Raw genomic sequence first — 6,939 nt, forward strand, 5'->3', positions numbered from 1 at the left:
ATTCCATTCGTACACTTAGGGGGGTAAAGGTGTGAATTTTTCCTAGAAAATTCACACGTTTACCCCCCTAAGTGTACGAATGGAATGTCGCTCACCTGCAGGTGAGCGACATTCGCACACTTGCATTTCCAGTGCAGTCTCATAGCTAGCCGAGAAAGATTTTCGTTCCGAGGAAAAAGATAGTAGGGCAATAGAATCATTTTCTCATCTCGTATATCGCACCGATAGTCCGTATCTTTTTTCTACTGTTGTCCAACAATCGTACGACAGTTCTGTGCTACTAGGGTAGAGTGGGAAAGAAAAGACAAGAGGGCCGTTAGGCGACGAGGGCTTGAGGGCTTAAAACGTTCCCCGCTGTGACTTGGCCCGCCATTAGATAATTCAAGTGCCGCGGGCCGAGAAAACCTGTGCAGAACCGTTCACAATTTGTACTGCCTCACGGAAAACAAGCAGGCCCGCCCTTCCACCAAACAAAGTTGTCAGCTCTTCTTCGCTCTGCATGCAACTCCATTCAGCAGGGAGCGGGCTTTGCTGCCACGCTTCGCCAGCCACGGTGGCGTTAGGTGGGACCCACGCCCGATCTAAGTTAACTGATCACTTTCAAGCACTGCTAAAATATATATTCGTAGATCTACAGTATATTTTGTCATTTTTAATTTACACAAAAGTAACAAAAAACTTTGATGGAAAGTTATCACTTCTTTTGTTTTGAATTCAGCCATATACTTTTTATCACAGAAATAATTCGCTCGTCCCTAACGCAAAGTAACGCACGGCGCATGACCGGTCATACCGCAATATTTAAAATAAAATTATTTTGGATGCTACTTGTGCCATAACAACGCCTTTAAGCGTTCACAGCGGTACCCTAGTAGCACAGAACTGTCGTCCGACTGTCGGACAACAGTAGTGTGCGACAGTTTTGTGTTACTAGGGTACTAGATGTGTTCAGGGATCGTCTAGAGATATAGCCGTTTAAATCCCCACCAAAACACAGGTATCCGTAACTTAACATATAAGCACCTCATAACGTTTTGTTACGGTAACCTTATACCCGATAACCGATAACGCCGAGCATGACACTGAACAAGACACAAAAATAAAATATAACTTTAAAAAATAACCGTTTACGGATTTGACAGATAATAGCTTTATCAGTAGCAGAGAAAATAGTTACTCGCTATGGTCACAGCAAAAAATTTAGCATAGATAGCAAAAATATGTAAGCTGCAACAGCAAAACGCAAGGACCTGAAGTTTGCTAATTTAGCGAACAGGCTTTTTTGGGTGATTTACTTAACAATTGTCTAAACTCTTTGAGGCAGGGAAGCTTTAGGCAAATTTGTTTCGAAATCCACGCTGACTGTTGTGGGTGTTGATCCCTCGACGACCGTAAAGTGCTTCTGAAGTAGATAGATGTACACCAGACAACGTCTCGGGCAACAGGCTTTGCGATATCTCACGCAATACTATTACGCTGTGACGCACCCGGTGTGTCCTAGTGCTTCGTTGGCTAAGTTATGCTCTACTCATACTGGGATAGGGCTGAGCTGCTGGGCTTAGAATTAGCATGTTGACCGTTGAGTAATCACTCCGTGCAATGGTCAGCCATTAGGACCGCGTATGCCCAAAGTTTGTTATTGCTCACAGTTCGAGTAAATGGAATGGGGTGTGGCGCCTACCATTCACGGAAACTTGGACGTGGGAAAGGAATGACGAAGGTAAGCAATTACCTGGCCTAAGGCACCACCCAGTTCAGAGGCATCTTGAGTGCAAGAAATCACATGCTTTGAAAACCCAAGCCTCGCACAGCAGAACAGTTTTACCGAGGGGGCAATAACTCCGGGAATCATGTGTACACCTGTCTGGGAATCATCAGGTTAAAAATTGATCAAAATCAATAGAAACCGCTTAGAATAAGCGGGAAACTAGAGAAACAAGTACAAATCAGTCGAAATAAGCGTTTTATACCACTTAAACCCCCCGAAAAACCTATGTAATAATTATAAGCGGACGGGAATCACCGGGAATCAAGAATTTCGGGAATCGTGTGTGCACTTCAAAAGGGTGCCCCCTCGAGTTTTACACTGCAATACCAATAGGGCATCTTCAAATTCAATACAGCTGCAAAATAAAACTAAACATTTAATTTGCTTGTCAAAACAGGAACCTTAATCGGCAATATCTAAGACTAAAACGGCAAATCCTTATCAAAACAGAAAACTTTTTACGCGTTAGGAAGGACGCAGTGAATGCCTAATGAATAAGGCTCAGCAAAAATTGGCGAATTCTGCTAAAACTACAGTTCAAATTTTGCTAAATTTGTAACTTTCACTTCAACTTCAACCAGGGTTACAACGACTGCTTGCTCATAGCAATCTAGAGCAATCCATTCCTCGGGCAAAGCGGCCAAGTCCCCTGAAAGCAAGCAATTGTCATGTTTTAGAGAGCTGCATTTAAAATTTAAAATTTGTGGACTTGCACAGAAAAATTGCTTACGAACCCGTAGGTTCGTAATGCAAACCAAAACCTTCGTAACTTACAAAGGATTTTGAAGCGTTGTTATTACGAACTGATTGTTCGTAAGCTCACTGGAAAAACAAAGGTGTGATGTCCTACCTATCCAGGGGTGTTAAACTCGTTTTAGGGGTGCTAAAGAGTATATTTTCAGTTTTTTCAAAATATTCTCTATGTGAGCAAACCAATCACATTTTGAGATTCATTACCGCATTCCTCGCAAAATTCCGCGTCAAACGAGCCTACATGTGATAGGGCTCAGATAAGCGGTCAGCAAATAAAACGCAAGTCAAAAAGTACAAAAAATGAAATCTATCTATGCCATTTTTAAACAGAACCCCATCATATGTAGGCTCGTTTGACGCGGAATTTCGCGTAGATTAAGAAAGTAGGTTTCAGAATCCAATTTTGTTCCATGGGAAAGAAATATTTTGCAAAAACATAAATTGTAATGCCTTTGGAGCTTTAACGCCTTTTAAAGGTAGGATGTCCTACCTTTGTTTTACCAGTGCTTACGAACAAATAGTTCGTAATGCAAACCGATTGTTCATAAGAACCGAAGGGGAAATAGGCTTCGAAAAATCCTACATTCGTAGTCGAAGTTCACGAACTTCGGCCGAAGTTCACTGAAGTTCGGTTTGTAAAAATTCCATGAAAGTTCAAAAAAATGCGATTAAAGTTCACTGAAATTCACCGTAGTTCACCAAAATATATCGAAGTTCACGGAGTTCACCGAAGTTCAAATCCAAAGATCGAAGTTCCTTCGAAGTTCTAAATACAATGTCAAAGTTGCCTAAAGCTAAAACATGTCGAAGTTCCCCAAAGTTCAAGAAAGAAAACGTACACCGAAGTTCAAGCCTTGTCCCTTGTCTGGCCATCCAAACAATCGCTTTGCAAGCGGCACGGTATCCACTGGGCCACGGCGAATACAGTAGTCGGTGGCTGCTCACCACCTCTACCGAATCACCGACAACACACTTGTCTCTGCACCAAAGGAGGGATCTGCCCAGTCCCCTACAGTATTTGCCGTGGCCCAGTGGATACCGTGCCGCTCTCCCAGACCGGAGGTCGGGGGTTCGAGTCCCACCCGCTGCGACGTGTTCGCCTCTTTCCGTGCGAGCGTTCGGGCGGGCCGGCGTGCCGTGCGCATCACGCGGTGTGTCGTGCTGTTGAAATCCAGTACGCATCGAATTTTTCCGCTCGCTGTTTCTCCGTGACCGTAGGACGTATCTAGGTTGTCTTCAGGATGTCTGTATTTTGTCTTCTCGTTGTCTCTTACGTGTCCCCCGGATGTCTCAATAGTGTCTCCTGGATGTCTCTGTAGTGTCTCCTATATGTCTCTATAGTGTCTCCTGTATGTCTTCACGAAGTCTCCTCGCAGTCTCTGCGTTGTCTCCGGGCAGTCCCTATAATGTCTATCGATAGTCTGCCCGCTGTCTGCATGCTCGCAATAGGATGTCTTTTATTGGCCTTAAAAGATCTTTTCTAGAGCCATGCTAAGTGTCTCTGAGTTGCCCCAGCAAAGGCTCAGGCGTGGATTGAGAGACATCGGCAGAGTCTGGACGATGTCTCTCAAAGAGACATCCTAAAGGCACATTTTTTTGTACGGGAAGGCACATCTCCTCAAAGCTGTCGGGCAACTGCTTTTTGGTGATCTCTGCCCTCTGCCCACACCACTTCAAAGGCCCCTACTCGTTGGTACATCCGATTTTAATACTAACGAAATGGGCATTAAATTAAAATATCTCTCAACACTATAGGGCATACCAACCCCTGGCGCACCTCTCCGAGTTGCGAGCACTCGGATTTATGTCGCGAAAAGCCGTCGGATTATGTACGGCCTCTCGGATAGAGGTCGGAATGTGGTCGGTTTCAGCTCGGCAATTTGGTTTTCTTTCGGAAATCGGCAATTCGGGTGGTCGGAATGTAGTCGGACCATAGAATTTCCTCGGAACTCGGCAGTTTGAGAAGTCGGACTCATGTAGGACGTCGGCATGACCTCTGATCTCGGCTGGTCGGAAGCCGGATTTTCTTTGGCGTTTGGTATTTACTCGTGAATCGGCAGTTCGGGCGGTCGGAAAGTAGTCGGACCTGGAAACTACCTCGGAACTCGGCTGTTTGAGAAGTCGGACTCATGTCGGGTGGTCGGAATGTAGTCGGACCATGGAATTACCTTGGAACTCGGTAGTTCGAGAACGACGCGCCCTAACGAAAGAGTCCGATCTGCTTTGCTGCTGAACTAAAAGAGTTCGATCTGCTTTGCAGCGAAACCAAAAGAGTTCGATCTGCTTTGCTGCTAAACCAAAAGAGTTCGATCTGCTATTCGGCGATGGAACGTCAGGCATCTTTGGAGGGCTATAACTCCTCGGATATTTTGAATTTACGCAAAATAAAAAGACTTGCTTGTTACCCTGTCCTTTACGAATGTGTACACCCTAAAATATATACCATTTTCCTCTTAAGCTTCGAGATATCATAGAGTTTATGCGGAGCGGTCGACGGTCGACGAGCGCCGAAAGCAGGTCGGACTCTTTTGGTTTGGCAGCGAAGCAGATCGAACTCTTTTGGTTTCGCAGCGAAGCAGATCGGACTCTTTTGGTTCAGAAGCAAAGCAGATCGGACTCTTTCGTTAGGGCGCATCGAGAAGTCGGACTCATGTCGGAGGTCGGAATGGTCTCTGATCTCGGCTGGTCGGAAGCCGGATTTTCTTTGGCGTTTGGTATTTACTCGGTAAATCGGCAGTTCGGGCGGTCGGAAAGTAGTCGGTCCTGGGAACGACCTCGGAACTCGGCTGTTTGAGAAGTCGGGCTCATGTCGGAAGTCGGAATGACCTCGGCCGGATTTTCTTAACGCCTTTTGCCATACTTTCGAGTTTTTTGAGCGGCGTAGAGTTAATGGGGCCCGTTCGTTCTCTCAGTTGGTTCTCTAGAAGCCCCCTAGCAGGGCGGGCCGCCCGCTTCACACAGCTGGTTGGCTGGTTGGCCTACCCGTTGTGTCGCAGGCGCCTCTGTCTACCCCCCACCCCCAACGCACTTTATTTATTTTGTGTAAATGTTCGTTTTGCGAACATAGTTTGCTTTTGATCGGCTCGGGTCTTGAATCACGTTGTGCTTTGTGCGGCGTCAAAATCAGCTGTTCGGGCCAGATAGAGAGTAAGGCGTCAGTTTTTGGGCACATTTGTTGTTTCGTTATCTATCAGTATGGTGGGTGAAGGCTGTGAAGAATGGGATGAAGAATTGTGGGCTACGGTAAAGTATGAAGTCGGGGATAACGAAATGTGTCAGTGTAGCGTCGTTGTGGGAGCCTAAGCAGTGGGGGAGGACGGATTTTCGGCCAAAGTCTGTAGAGGAATTTGAAGACAGAAAACAAAAAGAGAAGAAGAAATATATCAAGACAGAATATGGCCTTATTGAAGGCGAGTTCATGTACAAGACGTACGTCATGCGCCTTTTCGGTAAGTTCAGTGCTACTGTTTTGGAATTGTGCAAGTTAGGTTTTCCTTGAGTGAAGTTGCGCCTCACTACTGTAGACGGTTCCGCCTGTACTCGTTTCGATAAGAAAGCAAAGCACTACTGGAACCATGTGCAAAATGTTTGCTGACATTGCAGTCTGACATAACCTTGGTAACTGTCAATGCTGCAACCCAGGCCGTGACGTGGCTCTATCTCGAAAGAGCAATTCAGACCCCAGCATACCTATCTCTTATTTCCTTAACTTTGAAGAATCAGCAGCATCTTGTAATTTGGAATCAGAGAGGGCTAGCAAGAAAAAGGTTAGTCATGTTCTTATTTGAACAGAATTGTTGGTGATGTCTTGTTACTTTTAGTGCAACCTCTAATCCCGCCCTCTTCACTTTTCAGAAAAGAAAGGTATTCAGTGCCATGAACAACGAATCGAGCCAAATTCTGAAACGTCTCAAGAAGACACAGGAGGTTTCACCTTCTACGTTGAATAAGGAGAATCAGGACCCTAATCAGGTATCTTTGATCATCATCTATTCAGCTGGATGTGCTGTCATCAACTTCCTTTGGATGCCTAGTCCTTTTCCTTTGATGCACTCTCCAACTTTCTTTTATTGTTCATCAGGTTTCTTCAGGTTCAAACTTCACCAAGCACAATGAAGTCCTCCCAGAACCAACTGAGGAGTCAACTAACCCCTAACCCGGTGAAGTACCCCCAGAACCACCAACCAAGGAGGCAACTAACCCAGTCATTGCAGTCAACACAAGGAACATCGGCACTCAGACTGTAAGTTATATCTGCACCATCAGTTCACGAAATAACTTTTAGATTGGATGTACAAATTTCACGAATTAAATTTGAATTGGGCTGAATAATTGAGTCTTTCTTTTCATCAGCTTAAATTTGCTTAAATTGATTTTGAATTGCTTTGAATGATTTCTGAAATGGACTTAAATTTTAA

The sequence above is a fragment of the Frankliniella occidentalis genome, unplaced genomic scaffold (assembly GCF_000697945.3).
Source record: "Frankliniella occidentalis isolate FOCC.00 unplaced genomic scaffold, Focc_3.1 Scaffold104, whole genome shotgun sequence".
In the NCBI taxonomy this organism is placed as follows: domain Eukaryota; kingdom Metazoa; phylum Arthropoda; class Insecta; order Thysanoptera; family Thripidae; genus Frankliniella; species Frankliniella occidentalis.